This window comes from Taudactylus pleione, unplaced genomic scaffold (assembly GCF_031769625.1).
Source record: "Taudactylus pleione unplaced genomic scaffold, aTauple2 ptg000095l, whole genome shotgun sequence".
Lineage (NCBI taxonomy): Eukaryota > Metazoa > Chordata > Amphibia > Anura > Myobatrachidae > Taudactylus > Taudactylus pleione.
This window is the reverse complement of record NW_028284497.1, coordinates 30,348,219-30,365,555: the sequence shown is the minus strand read 5'-3', so window position 1 is coordinate 30,365,555 and position 17,337 is coordinate 30,348,219.

The following is a 17,337-nucleotide window of genomic DNA, read 5'->3' as shown; positions in this document are numbered from 1 at the left end:
CAAAGATACCATCAAATACCACTCCAAGTGTATTTTTTGCTCTGCCAAACCTGGTATGTAGACCAATATGTTCTGGTGGAAATATAGACACACTTGCACAATACAAAGTGTACATCACTACCAAAGAGCATCTTGCATACCACCCCAGCTGTTTTGTGTTTCATAACAGGGACGTGCAGTTAGTGGAGGCACTCAGCCTCCGCTATTATAATGATTCACATAATACAAAGAAGATACTTATAACACAGATTCTCTGTCATAAATGTCTGATTTGCATTATTCTATAATAAAAATCAGTGGGGAGGCAGCGAGAGCACTGAATCCCACTGACGATAGAAAAGCAGGGGAAGGAGGGGGAGGGGTAATTCCATAGGTTGTAAAAGTCCATTGAAAATTGAGGGGAAAGTGGCACCTATACAAATGCCTCATTGATAGGGACGTGCTTTCAGTCCACATGAAAGCATGCCCCTGTCAGTCAGGCAGATGTTATTGGACAACAGATCCAGTGATGGATCCGCTGTCATCACTGGGTGGGTATGCGGCATGGACACAGCAGAGATGCAGGCGTTAGCGCCGGCGGGACCCAGCTGAGGTAGCTGGCATGGTGGCAGGCCTGGATCCGAATGGAGGGAGGGGACGGGCCCCAGCGTTGCATCCACCCATTGTCACCACGACATCCGGGCACAACTAATACAAATAAAAATAAAATGCAATACTGTAGCAATGATCACAAGGCTGTTACACAATAATATAGAACATTACACATAAGATCATAACTGTCATATCTTGAATATAGTTAAATTGCAAAATCTGGGGAGCCATACTATCATAACTGCAGCGATGTAAAACTATATATGTAACATAGATAAAGTTCCACATTAGGTATAACAGTCATAGAATATAATACTACAGATGATCAAAAATTAGTCACAACAATAATAAATGTAATATCCAGGAATAAATTGCATAATGTTTAGTCTAAAGCATATCTATACTATATAAGTGAAACAATCCTACATATATACTTTATCTTAAATTTAGATTTAAAATAAAACATATGTAGGATTGTGGCACATATAGTTTTTTTGTATGCTTATTGACCTTGAGAACGAAGCAATAAAGGACTCCGAAACATTGGTGCAGTACCTGCTTGTGTTTTGGATTTATTAAGCCTGAGTGCCGCCGCTCCTGACACATATTTTGGACCGGTTTCTGCCCCTTTAATATCTGTGTTCCTACCAATGTAAACCATATCAGTTTAACTGCAAGTTTAATTTAAACTGGGTTTGTGTTGTGAGTGTTAAATTCATGCATCATAAAAATGTATATTCTGCAAACATAACTGTATGTTATAAGATAGATTGCCTTTTAAATAAACATTGAGTTTTCAGTCTGCACTTTCCTGTGCCTTCACTTATAATTTTAGCTTCTTGTGAGGTTCTTTCAATAAAGCTTCCAGTAAGTTATGGAAAATAAAATCACAGAATTAGCCTGCTAGCAGAGTCTGGCAATAACTCAAGCATTTCCTTCTGCTGTTTACTACAAGATGTAGGTCCTAGCAAATGTCTACTGTCCAAGTGTCAAATACCAGAACAGATAGACCTGAGGTATCGGGTTTGTATACATAACAACTAAGAATTTGTTGAAGATTAAAAGTGCAAAGCTGTTCACTCCAATAAGTCCATATATTGCAATAGTCTGTTCATTCCTTGCATATTATTTACTTTGCAACATCCTTACAATAACAGGACATTAATTTACTAAAAATGGTTAGCAAATAACTGCACAAATACATTTTTGTTGCAAAACAAGTAGCACTAACTATATTTAAAAAATGCACTAGGAATTTGTAAAGCTATACTTTTTTTATCTACCCACACATACTGTGTCATGATTAGTTTTATATTTTATTTATGTGGTGCCGACGCAATCTACCAAACTATACATAATAAGGAGGTCATAATAAAACATATGCAGAAACAAGTTTGTACAGTTTTATATATATATATATATATATATATATATATACACACATATATATATACACACACACACACACACAATCTCTTGCGGACCGGCACTCGCCCTCCACGTTCAGCTGCTCAGGTGCCCTCCGTACACAATTCCATCCAACTTTTCAAATAAACAGAGGCACTCGGAGACTGTTGTAAATCAATAAGTCACATGTAATAAAGTTGACACCACCGTTTCAGGACAAACGTTGACAAAGGGACACGTTTGGTCCCGAAACGTTGGTGTCAACTTTATTACACGTGACTTATTGATTTACAACAGTCTCCGAGTGCCTCTGTTTATTTGAAAAGATATAGATATATATATATATATATATATATATATATATTTGCATTATTGCCGGCACTCCACATAAACAAGCACTTTAACACCATGGTGCCCTCCTAGGGCCACTCATGTGTCGAAATGTATACAGAAAACGTAAGGCGGCACTCATGGGATTTCTCAGAAATGAGTCAAAAACACTTAAGCCCGTATTCAATTTGAGGCGAAAAGCCGGAATCCGCGGAAAAGATTTGCAGATGACGTCATTTCGCCAGGCGGAAAAGTATCACCATATTCAATTTGAAAGACTTACCGCCTATGCGGAAAGTCAATGCAATGTAATAGGCGGAAAAGTTTTGCCTATGAATAGCAGGCGGAAAATAGTGCAGAATTGGGGTTTTGGGGTGCAACATTGCGGGAACCCCCGTGCAGCCTTCAGACAGTCCCCCAAAAGGTAAACTGCGTCAAAAATGTTTTTAAAAAAAACTTAAGAGCACCCCAAAAAGTCACTTTCAATTTGGTGGTGAAAAAAAAATGTTGGGGGACAAAGTTAAAAACTAGCGAACTAGACTCTGGGGAGGGTCCCCAAGTATGCCCCTTGTGTTTTTTTCATTGCAGGGGCTTGCGGCAGGTGGATTTTTCATGATTTTTGAAACTTAACTTTAGCAACTTTAAAATATGCTGGCCCCCATTTTCAAGTACCCCAAATTTGCTGGGATGTTATTTTGTGCAAAATAAACTCCTGAATACTATTCTGCATCACTTATGCAAAAACGCTATTTAGCAGCTATTGAGCCCGTTTAAAAACACCAAATACCTTCAGCAAGCCAAATCGGGGGTAACCATAGCTAGCCCCCATGTCAGAGCATCTTTTGGGGGGTGTCAGGCTGATTTCCCCAAATCTGACAGGACTTTCCGCTTGTTTAAGTTTCGCCAGGTCCCGTTTTCGCGTACTTTCATATTGAATACGGGGATACGCGGGCACACGCGCGATGCTTTTCTGCCTGCAAAATACCCGATGTAGGCGAAAAGTCCGGGAGGCGGACAAGTATCGCGGGTCCGCTCAAATTGAATACGGCTCTTAGTGTGAAGAGTCCAATGTTTCAGTCCTCCCGGACTTTTATCAAACGTTGCACTATTCATACTAAGGGGTATATGTATCTTCCTGGCCGCTCGCTATAGCTGTGGGTGGTCAGGTGGTCACCCACAGCCATACGAGTGGCCAGGAGGCCGCTCTAAAAATCAGGAAGGACGACCCTGATTCAGAGCGAGCGCTCTGTCAGAGCGTCCGGCTCTGAATCAGGGCCTGTGTGCGCTCCAGGAGGACTGAAACGTTGGACTCTTCACACTAAGGGGCATATGTATCAAAGCTTGATGTGAGATAAAATTGTGAAATATATATCACCAACCAATCAGCTCCAAACTATCATTTCTTAAACACAGCCTGCAAAATGTAAGTTAGAAGCTGATTGAAGTGTTTTTGACTCTTATTTCTGAGAAATCCCATGAGTGCCGCCTTTACGTTTTCTGTATCTATATATAAATATATATATATATATTTATATATTAGGGATGAGCGGGTTCGGATTTCTGAAATCCAAACCCCCCCCGAGCCCCCCCAAGATCCGAGTCGTATCCTAGTCAGGCTCAACTTTTCCTGTCTGACTCGGATCTGAAATCGAGGCAAAACGTCATCATCCCGCCTTCCGGATCTCGCGGGTTTTGGATTCTATAAAAGGTCCCCGCGTGGGCGCCATTTCTCACTCCGACTGTCTACAGTGAAGAGGGAGGGTGGGAGCTAGGGCTGGCTGGGCTTTGTTGTGCTGCTGTTATGCATAGGGGCTTTGTCCACTCAGTGCATAGGGGCTGACTGGGCTGTGTTGTGCTGATGTCATAGGGGCTGGCTGGGCCGTGTTGTGCAGTCAGTTGTCCATAGGGGCTGTGTCCACTCCAAAGTCTATAGGGGCTGGCTGGACTGTGTTGTGCAGTGTCCCATAAAGGCTGTATGTGCATCAACAAAGTAACGCCAAGCGTGCGCCTGTGTCATAAGTAAAGGGCCAGCTGGCTTGACCGTTAAAGGGTGCTGTAACCCCCAAAGTACACTCCAAACAAAAAAATATTTTCTGTCTTTGTTAATTGTGTGCACTGTGGCTGCACGTGCGTCAACAATGGAGCAGTGCCAAGCGTGCGCCTGTGTCATAAGTAAAGGGCCAGCTGGTTTGTCCGTTAAAGGGTGCTGTAACCCCCAAAGTGCACTCCAAAAAAAATAATTAAATATTTGTGTTTGTGAATTGTGTGTGCAGTAGCCGCACGTGCATCAACAAAGTAGCGCCAAGCGTGTGCCTGTGTCACAAGTAAAGGGCCAGCTGGTTCGTCTGTTAAAGGATGGTGTAACCCCCAAAGTGCACTCCAAACAAAATAAAAAATAATTTTTTGTGTTTGTGAATTGTGTGCTCTGTGGCTGCATGTGCATCAACAAAGGAGCAGCGCCAAGCGTGCGCCTGTGTCCCATAAGTAAAGGGCTGGCTGGCTCATCTCTTAAAGGGTGGTGTAACCCCCAAAGTGCACTCCAACAAAAATAAAAAAATATTTTCTGTGTTTGTGAATTGTGTGCACTGTACGTGCATCCTCAAAGCAGCAGCAACAAGCATGCATCTGTCTGTTAAAGGGTGGTGTAACCCCCAGAGTGCGCTCCAACAAAATAAAATAAGTTTCTTTTTTTCTGTGTTTGAAATGTTTGCACAGTAGCCGCACCTGCATCCTCAAAGCAGCAGCTCCAAGCGTGCGTATGCCTGTTAAAGGGTGGTGTAACCCCCAAAGTGCGCTCCACAAAAAAATAAACAATTCTTTTTTTTCTATGTTTGTGTGCGAAATGTATGTGCAGTAGCCGCACGTGCATCAACACAGCAGCAGCGCCAAGCGTGCGCCTGTGTCATAAGCCAAGGGCCGGTTTGGACATCTGGTCCGGACTGAAGGACGTGCCAACAATTTCTGACATGTCTACTGTGACTGCATATGATACTGTCACCACTGACAGAATGGTGGAGGATTACATTGGTGACAGCATCCAAGTAGGGATGTCAGACAGTCCATACCTGTACTGGCAGGAAAAAGAGGCAATTTGGAGGCCCCTGTACAAACTGGCTCTATTTTACCTGAGTTGCCACCCCTCCATTGTGTACTCCGAAAGAGTGTTTAGTGCAGACGGGAACCTTGTCAGCGAAAGGCCTAGGAGGTTGCTTCCATAAAATGTGGAGAAGATGTTCATAAAAATGAATTATCAACTCTTCCAGGGAGACCAGCCTCCAGAACGTACAGAGGGACCTGTGGTGGTGAATTCCAGTGGGGACGAATTAATACTCTGTGAGGATGAGGATGTACACAACACTGAAGAGGGTGAAGAATAGGTGGATGAGGAGGATGAGGACGACATCTTGCCTCCGTAGAGCCAGTTTGTGCAGAGACAGATTAAATGCCAGCTTGTTTTGTGGGGGCCCAAAAGAACCAATAATTTCAGCCACAGTCGTGTGGCAGACCCTGGCGCTGAAATGATTGGTTTGTTAAAGTGTGCATGTCCTGTTTATACAACATAAGGATGGGTGGGAGGACCCAAGGACAATTCCATCTTGCACCTCTTTTTTTCTTTGCATTATGTACTGTTTGTGGCCTAGTTTTTCAAACTGCCATCCTATCTGCCACTGCAGTGTCACTCCTAGATGGGCCACGTGTTTGTGCCGCCCACTCGTATCGCTTAGCATAGTCATCCAGCTACCTCGGTGCAACCTTTTGGACATAAAAACTATTGTGAGTTGTGAGGTGTTCAGAATAGACTGAAAATGAGTGAAAATTAAGGTTATTGAGGTTAATAATAGCATTGGAGCAGAAAAACCCACAAATTCTGTGATTTTAGCTGTTTCTATGCTTTCTTTAACAAAAATACAGATCCAAAACACAAAACCCAGAACCCAAAACACGGAAGGGTGGTTTTGGCAAAACCAATCCATATCCAAAACACGAAGAAAGATCCAAAACCAAAACACAAAACACGAAAAGAGGCCGGTGCACACCCCTAATAGATATATATACATATACATACACACTCTCAGCACAGATTACTAATATGTCACTGTACAAGTTTATTATTCTCGTTCACAACAATAATCCGCCCACAATATCTGTGATTGCCATCGTCCAGGCTTTATTTATTTGAGATCCATATGCTGTATGTGTTTCCTAGGGCCAGAAAAAATAGTGCCCCCCAATAAGGGATTCGCCTCCAAAGGTATAACGATAATCCAATAACAAATCTCCTGCTGTATGTTTTGTTTACCCATGTTAACCAGTTGTGATATATTTTTATTTAATGCAGGTACTGTTTGCCAGAAATTTAACACGCTGATGATGAAACGATTAAAGAATAGTGGAAAGACAAACGGGGAATATAATAATGTTCTTGTTTGCACAAGGGCAGATTTTTGTACATAAATGTAAAAGCAATGATTATACAGTATATATATATATATATATATATATATATATATATATAATATTTTGCAAGTCCTGCACACTCAAACATATTTAAAATGCTGGGTGCTTGGTCGTATAGTGCATACAGAGAAAGAAGCAGAATTGGTACACCAGCACACCAATGTTCAATGCAAGAAAAAAAAAAAATTATAATTCCATATCAAAAAATTGTCAGAAACATTATATCAGTTCACTTAAAGTGCCAAATAGTACTAGGTAGTGCATATCCAAAGGGTACTTATCAGTGACCATACAGCGTGAACCGATATAGCAGCATCGTGAGAGGAAGCCCGACAGCTGTTTCAGCGCCCACCGGCACCTTCCTCCTGGGGCATAACTGACAGTGCGCATCTGTCCCATATATACCATCACAAATGAATCGCACCTGTTGATCAATCAAATGCACCTGCTTAACTCACCTTAATAGTATTTCAGTGTCCATGGCCATGCTGTCTGCCGCGTCCAACGGGGACCCGGAAGTGACGCATGCGTGCCAATGGAGTTTGCGTGTCAATAACCGGAAATGACATTCCGGTTGAGCGAACACTGCAGTAAATATAATACTTTCAAATAGCTTACTCGGTGCAAATGGTGATGACCTCAGGAGCGCTTACAATATGTGACAGAATACGGGACAAACAAACAATCAAACACTTATATATAAGAGAAAAAAGGAAAAAGTATATTGCTGTACTAACAAAACTTAATCACAAAAAGCAATTAAAATTCAGTTCTTCATTTAAACCCAGAGGTGATAGTGTTCGTATATGCTGATGTCAGACTTGGTAATGATATCTTTAAAATTATTACTTCTTCTATAACTGAAGAGTGGTGGATTTTTACAGCATTCTGATAGAAGAGGATCCGTTTGCACTATGTGCCAATGACGTAGCACTGCACTTTTTATAATTGGTGAACTGATAGAAAAAATTGTATTGAAGACCAATCTTTCTGATTTTTTTATCAGTAGTTTTGCTGCTATTCAAAAGCGTGGTTCTATTAAGTTGTATACATTTCTGTACAGCTTCATGAATTTCATTAGGATCATAGCCACGATCTATGAATTTTTTGCCCATTTAGTTTAAAGCATTGATTAAATCATTACTGCTGGAAGTTATGCGTACCACACGGAGAAGTTGCGAGTATGGTAAACCCTTTTTAAGAGGTAAAGGGTGAAAACTGTCGGCAGTTAGAAGAGTATTTTTATCTGTTATTTTCGAATAAACGGAAGTCTCTATTGCACCAGTAGAAACACCAGTAGCACCAGTAGAAACATCTACAAACACATCTAAATAACTAATTCTCTGTGTACTGAAACTGATGGTAAACTTAATTGTACTTATACCAGTATTCAAGTCATCCACAAATTTAAGGATATTCTGTTCGCCACCAGTCCACACCATGAAGATATCGTCTATATACCGTACGTATTAACTTATATATTTAGCAAAATAATGAGACATGATATGTTTCTCATACACGTACATGTACAAATTCGCGTATGCCGGGGTCATATTCGAACCCATCGCTGTGCCCCGGCGTTGTAGGTAACAGGTGTTATCAAAAAGAAAATAATTCTTATGTAGAATTATATCAATGAGCAAAATGACAAAATCTGCTGGTGGACCTTCTTGGTATGAACTGGTGGCAAACAGCTCTCTTATGGCTGACATGCCATCTGTATGTGGAATATTAGTGTAAAGATTAACAATGTCCATCGTCACTAATAAGACATCGTTTGATGGTAAAGAAAACTGTCTCAACAAATTAAGGAAATGAGTGGTATCTTGTATGTAATTCAGATTTTTGAACCAGTGGCTGTAACAGAAAATCAACGTACTGGGAAAGTGGTTGGCATAAAGAGTTTTGAGAAGAAATTATCGGCCTTCCAGGTGGATTAACTAAACATTTGTGAACCTTAGGTAAGATATACAATAGGGGAATCACAGGATGATCCTGAGTTAAAAACTTTGCTGTATTTTCATCTAACCAAAAATTAGATAAACTCACGCGTCACTTCCGGGTCCCCGATGGACGCGGCAGACAGCATGGCTATGGACACTAAAATACTATTAAGGTGAGTTAAGCAGGTGCATTTGATTGATCAACAGGTGCGATTCATTTGTGATGGTATATATGGGACAGATGCGCACTGTGTCAGTTATGCCCCAGGAGGAAGGTGCCGGTGGGCGCCGAAACAGCTGTCGGGCTTCCTCTCACGATGCTCTCTCTCTCTCTCTCTCATTTTTGCCGGATTTGGATCTAATTCGTAGTCCGGCTTTGGATTTGGTTTTGGATTTGCCAAACTGTAGTGACTGGCTTTGGATTTAGATTTTTTTTACAAAAATTGCCAAAAAAAGCTGAAATCACATAAATTTTTCTTCCTAGAGTATTATTAACCTCAATAACATTAATTTCCAGTCAATTTAGACCACCTCACAGCTTATAATATTGTTTTCAACATTATTGGCCAAAGGTTGCAGTGAGCTGACTGGTTACTAAGCGACAAAGCAGCGGCACAATGACACAGACACCACAGTATAAAGCACATCTATGACACATTGCCTCACAGCAGTGGCAGAGATGAAAAGTAGTGCACCCACCCAGTGGGGTACGGCCAGCAGAGTCACAGTACTTGTTTACATAGTGGGCTATGGCCCAAGGAGTCACAGTGCACAATCTTATTCACATTACACCGCACATAGGGCCTGATTCAAATTACACCATAAAGTAGTGTCTCTTATTTATGTTACGACACACAGTAGTGCCCCTTTTACACAATGCCCACAGTTGTGACCCTTTTACACAATGCCCAAAGTAGTGCCCCTTTTACACAATGCCCACAGTAGTGGTGTCCCTTACACAATGCCCCCAGCAGTGGTGCCCCCTATGCAGTCCCCTTAGTAGTAGGGTCCCCTATGCAGTGCCCCCAGTAGAATGCCCCCCAGTAGTATGACCACCATTAGCATGCCCCCCAGTAGTATGACCACCATTAGCATGCCCCCCAGTAGTATGGCCCCCCAGTAGTATGGCCCCCCAGTAGTAGGCTGCCCCAGTAGTAGCCCCCCTGTAGTATGGCCCCCACCAGTAGTAGGCCCCCCCAGTAGTATGGCCCCCCCAGTAGCAGATCACCCCCAGTAGCAGGCACCCCCCAGTAGTATAGCCCCCCAGTAGTATAGCCCCCCCAGTAGCAGGCCCCTACCTGTAGTATGGCCCCCCCGCACCCCCAGTAGCAGACCCCCCCAAATAGTAGTGCCCCCAGCCCTTACACAAGTAAAAAAAATAAAAATAAAACTTACTTGTATCCCCACTCCCGCGCCGTCCGCTCTGCTGTCACACGCTGAAGAGGGAGCCGGAAGACGGAGCTCATGAGTGAGCTCCAGCCGGCTCCCTCCATGCAGCAGCCAATGAGAGTCTGGGTGACTCTCATTGGCTGCTGTAACAAACACACAGCTGGCAGCTGTGTGTCTGTGTAGGGCAGACCGCTATCACAGCGTTCTGTCCTACACACGAGGAGCCCTGATGTTGGATTCTCTAGTGAGAATCCGACATCAGGCGGCCACCGTTTGGCCCCAAACGGGGATCCGAGTCAGGCGGTGAGCACCCGAACAGGGTTCAGGGGGACTCGGATCCCCAATGTTCGGATTCCACAGAATCCGAACCGCTCATCTCTAATAAATATAGAGTATTTATAATAAATAAATACTGTGTGTATATATATACATATATACACACTGTCACGTCACATTATTATGACCACCTCCTACATTTGACGTTGGCGGCGCGTAGCCCATGGAGTATGTCATGTACAATAGGCCGTCTGCACACATCACTCGTTGCTGTCATGGGTAAAAGGGGCGATTTACCAGAGTTGCAAAAAGGGATGATTATTGGCTTTCGGGCAGTATTACGGTGGCAATATTTATGAAACAGCGCAATTTGTGAACTGTTCGCGTGCTGCTGTGGTGAAGGTGTATCATGGCTGGACACATGGCACCATTGTGAATAACCAACGTGGAAACTGTGGAGCACAACGTGCCATTGATGTGAGAGTTGAACATCGGCTACGAAGGTGCATGAGGGACGACCGACACGCTACAGTGGAGCAGCTCACCCTCAAAATGAACCTGGGGGCCACCAGACGTGTTTCTTAAATGACAGTTCAGCAAACCCTGCTGCGTATGGGGCTCCGAAGAAAACAGATTGTCACTGCACTCATGCTAATGAAGGTGCTTTTGCAGTAAAGGCTTCAATTTTCACACCTGTATCAGAATTGAACCTCCGCTGATTGGCGAAGGATTGCCTTTTCCGATGAGTCATGTTTTCTGCTTCATCAACGGATGGACTTTGGCGTGTCAGGTGAGAAACATCGGAGAACAAACACCCTGCAACCATGTTGGAAGAACACAAGCTGGTGGTGGCAGCGTTATGTGAAGAAGGTTTTCATGGCATTCTCTGGGCCCACTCATCCATGTGCAAGGCACCCTCAACCGATTTGGTTATGAATCCATCCTTGCAGAGCACATACACCCATAGATGCTAAGTGTCTTTCCTGAGGCGGATGGGATCTTCCAACAAGAAATGCAACATGTTACATGGCTAGAAATGTCTGACAGTGGTTGGACGAGCATGACCAAGTCTTCCAAGTACTTCCCTGGCACCCTAATTCCCCAGACTTGAAACCAATTGAGCATCTGTGGTACCACCTCGATCGTTGTGTTCGCTCTATGGATACTTGACCACGCAACCTCCAGCAGCTGTGGGATGCGCTGCACACTGCAGTTACTATGGCTATTAGCTGGTGGTCATAATAATGTGACTTGACTGTGTGTGTGTATATATATATATATTATATATATATATAAAAAAAGCTCCAAGGTAGAATCGCACACACTTGATAACCAACAGAGGGTGCCTCAGCTACTAAATATCACATTTGCAAAAATTGAGATCAGATCCCCTTCCTGAAAGAAGAAGGGGGACCAACCACTGAAGCCAGCACACCAGACAGTTATTCAACAAAAAAACATGTATTGTAAAGTCCAGCCAAATTACATCGGGAAGCCATAAAGAATTGCATGTCACAACTGCGATGCAGTGAATACTCAACAGTGCCTGGTGACCAAATGCAGCATAATAGGCGTAGCGCCCGATGGCCGTTTCGGTGGTACAACCACCTTCATCATGAGCACAAGCTGAATGCGGTAACCTGGCCTAAAAATAGGGAAAAAGGGCGCCGAATCAGACATGCAATAAACATTCTCACCTGATGCCGGGGAGCCAAGACTCGTACTGGGCCTCACATACCGGACGCTGACAGCTGGTCCCACCTGACCACAAAGTACAGGCACTCCCCGCAAGACGTCATGCTGCAAAGAGACCAATGCCGGTGCGTGATGCAAGGGGCGTGTGACAAACACAAAGCCTGTTCAGTGGACAGCCGGAGACACGTGGTGCTAGTGCATCACGTGTCCCAAAACCCCGGAGAACCGGTCCTACCACGGTTGCCTAAGTAACCAGGATACAAACACTATTCTATAGAGAGTGAAATTGGATGTCTGACAAGCCCCCATTAATCCCTCAATTCAGCAAAAAACACTAAAGAACAAGCATAACAAAATTACATTGACAAACTCACATAAAAACATAAGGTAATTAATTAACAAAAAACATCTCTCATTTAGTGTCCTATTGAATACCAATATTAAAGAAATATACATAAAGAAAAAAAAGAAAAAAATGTATATGCAAGACCTAAAAAAAGAAAAAGCATAAGCCAAAAAATTATAACAAAAAATTATAACAAAAAATAACACAGTATTGACTTCCTGTAGATACCAAGTAAGAAAGGTCATATTAAATAACCAAAAACCATAGCCAAGCCATTTAACAATGCCCAGCAGTCCCCAAAATAATTCATAATGTAAGCTAATCACAAAAAAGCATTAAAGGATAGTTCATCATTGAGACCAGATGGACGAAGGGTACCCAACTGATATATTAGTTCACATTCCTTTTGTAACAGCTTCTTACCCCGGTCTCCTCCCCTTCTCTGGGGTTTAATTTGATGTATAGGCATAAAATGAAAGTCACCCATGTTATGTCCTTTATCAACAAAATGTCTTGCCACCGGTGGCGTGTTGACATCGACAACTGAAAAAGCTTTTTTGATCGATGATCGGTGCATAGCAATGCATTCCTTTAATATTCTAATTGTCTTGCCGACATAGATCATTGGACAAGAACATTGTATGACATACACAATGTAACGGCTTTCACAGTTCATCCTTTGATGTAGATGATATTTATAGCCATTCGTAGGGTGGACAAAAGTATCACCAGTCAAAATGTATTTACAATTGACACAACCACTACACCTGAAGGCACTGTTCTTCGGCATAAGCCAATTCTCTGCCCCACCTCCAGGTCGTATATCAGCATTGGTCACCAGGTCTTTTAAATTATTGCTCCGTTTATAGGCAAATAGTGGCTTATTTTCACATGCATGTTTGAGGATGGGGTCTGAACTAATGATGTGCCAATGTTTGAGGATTGATTCTCTTAGCTTGCCTGATGCAATAGAATAGGTCGTAGGAAAAATCAACCTTTCAGGTTTCAGTGTAGGCTCACTGTTGGATTTTAATAAATCGTGTCTATCCAAGGCAAGACACCTTTTGATAGCATCGTCCACCTCTGACTGATTATAGCCCCTGTCAATGAAGTCCTTGCCCATTTTATGGAGTGCTTGAGGTAGCTTTTCAACTTCAGAGGTAATTCTCGTCACCCGTAATAGTTGGGAGAACGGCAAACCTCTTTTGAGTGGAGTCGGATGGAAGCTATCTGCCATAAGTACTGTGTTTAAATCAGTGGGTTTTTTAAAAAATATCAGTCACAAATCTACCCTGGTCAATGGAGACTGAAACAACCAAAAATTGTAGATGTTGGGGACTGCTAGAGCACGTTACTCTAATGGAGCTCGCCAAGTTGTTCAGAAAATCAACGAATAGATCTAAGGCTATCGGACCCCCCGTCCAAATCAAGAAGATGTTATCAATAAACCTGGTATAAAACTTTATGAATTTTGAAAACCTCAAATTGGAAAAAATATGTTCTTGTTCGTAATCGTGCATATACAGATTAGCATAGCATGGGGCCATGTTTGACCCCATTGCTGTTCCACGTAGCTGCAATAAAAATGGTTTTCAAAAAGAAAATAATTTTTGTGCAAAATTACATCAATCAAAAGGAGCAGAAAATCACATGGTGGACCTCTGTAGACTGTTGTCTACAATCGCTTTTTTAATAGCTGATAGCCCCCCACCATGCTCAATGTTTGTATAGAGACTTACAATGTCTAACGTCACCAACAAACAGTCAGGGGGAGGGGCCCCAAAACTCTGAAGTTTAAGAAGAAAGCCTGTTGTATCTTTTAATATACAAGAAATATTGGTGACTATAGGCTGGAGAAAATAGTCCACAAACTGCGACAGTGATTGACATAGGGAACCCCTGGAAGAGATTATGGGTCTTCCTGGTGGCTTGGACAAAGATTTATGTATCTTTGGCAATACATAAAGGAGTGGTATGACTGGAAAATCCTGTGTCAAAAAGGCAACAGTATTGTCATCCAGCCAACCATTAGCCGCTCCTAAAGAAATGATCGAATCGATTTATTTTTTAAAAGAGCTCGTGGGGTCAAATCTGAGTTCCTTATAGCAAGAAGTATCAGCTAATTGCCTGTATATCTCATTAACATAGTCTGTTCTGTTCATTACAACAGTACCCCCACACTTATCGGCGGGGCGAATAATGATCTCTTTATTAGTTCTAAGCTGATTGATCGCCATTCTCTCAGGTTTAGATATGTTAGAATAAGAGATTTTCTGTTTCCTCATAAAAGGTATAGTATCCTGCCTAACCAACCTCATAAAGGTGTCAATAGAGGGGTTGGTACTGGGGGGATCGAAATTACTGGCAACATGGAATGGAGATTTAATTTTAGAGATGTTACTAGTTTTATGAAAGAAATCTTGCAGTTTAAGTTGTCGATGGAATTTGAACAATTCAACCTCACAATCGAAGGAACGTTGTTTATGTGTCTGAACGAAGGACAAGCCTTTAGATAACACCGATTGTTCGGCTGAGGTAAGTTTATAATTAGATATGTTGAACACTTTTATCTCCTCCTTCCCCTCTGCGGGAACTCTCGACTTTTCTTTATGGCCCCTTCTGCCTCTCCTGCACCGCCTCTTTTGTGTAGTGCCCCCTCTCAAAAAAGGCTCCCCTCTAGGTCCTGCCTGGTCTGAATCAGATGTAAGTGAGTCAATATTAGTATAGGATCTCTCTAATCTTCTTCTATTGGTTTGGCCCTGATTCCACTGTCGTTTATTACTCTGAAAAAAGATCCAAGGATAGACTCTAAGATCTTTATAGTCGTCTTTGACCTTTTTGTATTTATTCTTCTTAAACATCAAGAGTTCGGTTTTAAATGCAGCTATGTTATTCTCAATTCTAGCTGTCCAATCACGTGTCATCTGCCTTAAAGACATCAGCCCAATTAGCCTCACAAGTAGCAATTTCTTTCTCCAAAACCAAAATGTCAGAATTAACCTGTTGGATAACAAGCACCATAAGGTCAAGGCTGCACTGGTTCAGGATATGGCACCACTGTTTGCAAAAATCTGTGTTGTTGCATCCAATAGTAGGTTGGTTCTTTATGCGGAAACCGCATGGTATAAGTCTCTCCTTGTGGTATTGGGATAGGGTGAGTCCTTGGAGATTCAGCTCTACATGACGTCTCTTAAGTTTAACCAAGTCTAAAAATTTCATTGGGAGTGTCAGTGTCAAAATTTAAAGTATCGGTATTTGAGAACAAAATCTTAGAAATGTCCTTTTCCAAAAATCTTTTAGTCCCAACTAATTCATTGGCATCAATATCCATTAGTGAAACTAAACTGAATTGCTCAAAAAAAAATTTTTTAAATATCAAATCAGCAAAGTGTAAAAAACACAATGATCACAATGTATCAAAAATTCTGTATCCAAAAATATGGTGGTGCTGATTCAACATATAATAGTTATATAAAAAGCTCCAAGGTAGAATCGCACTTGATAACTTGATAACCAACAAAGGGTGCCTCAGCTACTAAATATCACATTTGCAAAAATTGAGATCAGATCCCCTTCCTGAAAGAAGAAGGGGGACCAACCACTGAAGCCAGCACACCAGACAGTTATTCAACAAAAAAACATGTATTGTAAAGTACAGCCAAATGACATCGGGAAGCCATAAAGAATTGCATGTCACAACTGCGATGCAGTGAATACTCAACAGTGCCTGGTGACCAAATGCAGCATAATAGGTGTAGCGCCCGATGGCCGTTTCGGTGGTACAACCACCTTCATCATGAGCACAAGCTGAATGCGGTAACCTGGCTTAAAAATAGGGAAAAAGAGCGCTGAATCAGACATGCAATAAACACTCTCACCTGATGCCGGGGAGCCAAGACTCGTACTGGGCCTCACATACCGGACGCTGACAGCTGGTCCCACCTGACCACAAAGTACAGGCACTCCCCGCAAGACGTCATGCCGCAAAGATTTAATTTGAGGGTAATTACATCCAATTCAGGTGAATTGTGTAGGAATTACAACGGTTTCTATATGTGCCTCCCACTTTTTAAGAGGCCAAAAGTAATAGGACAAACTTAACAATCCTAAATCTAACTTTCACTTTTTATTACTTTGTTGCAAATCCTTTACAGGCAATTACAGCCTGAAGTCTGGAACGCATAGACATCACCAGACTGGGTTTCATCCCTGGTGATGCTCTGCCAGGCCTCTACTGCAAATGTCTTCAGTTCCTGCTTGTTCTTGGGGAGGGGTAATGTGCTGCTACACAGGTGGGGAAGGGAGTGTGTTACTACACAGGTGAGGGAGGGGAATGTCAAATGTGTTTGTACAGGGTGAGGGAGGGGGATGTGTTACTACTGTGGTGAGTGGGGGTAATGTGTGACTACAGAAGTGAGCGAGGGGAATGTGTGACTACAGAAGTGAGGCTGGTGAATAAGTTACAAGTGTAAGGGTAATTTTTACTACAGGTGTGAGGGAGGGATACTATTTCCACACAGGTTAGGGAGGGGACTGCCAAATGTATTACAACACGGGTGAGGGAGGGAAATGTGTTACTACAGAGTGGTGAGCGAGGCTGTGTCACTACAGATGTGAGGGGAGGAATGTGGTAGTACATTAGGTGAGGGAGGGTAATGTCTTACTATAGCTTTGATGCATTGTTATAGAGGTGAAGGTTTAATGTGTTACTGGAGTGGTGAGATGGAAAGGGAAACTGGTTACATCAGCTAGTATATATATATATATATATATATATATATATATATATACACAGTCAGGTGCATAAATATTGGGACATTGACAGAATTTTCATATTTCGGCCTCTATTCACCACCACAATGGCTTTGAAATGAAACAAACAAGATGTGCTTTAACTGCAGA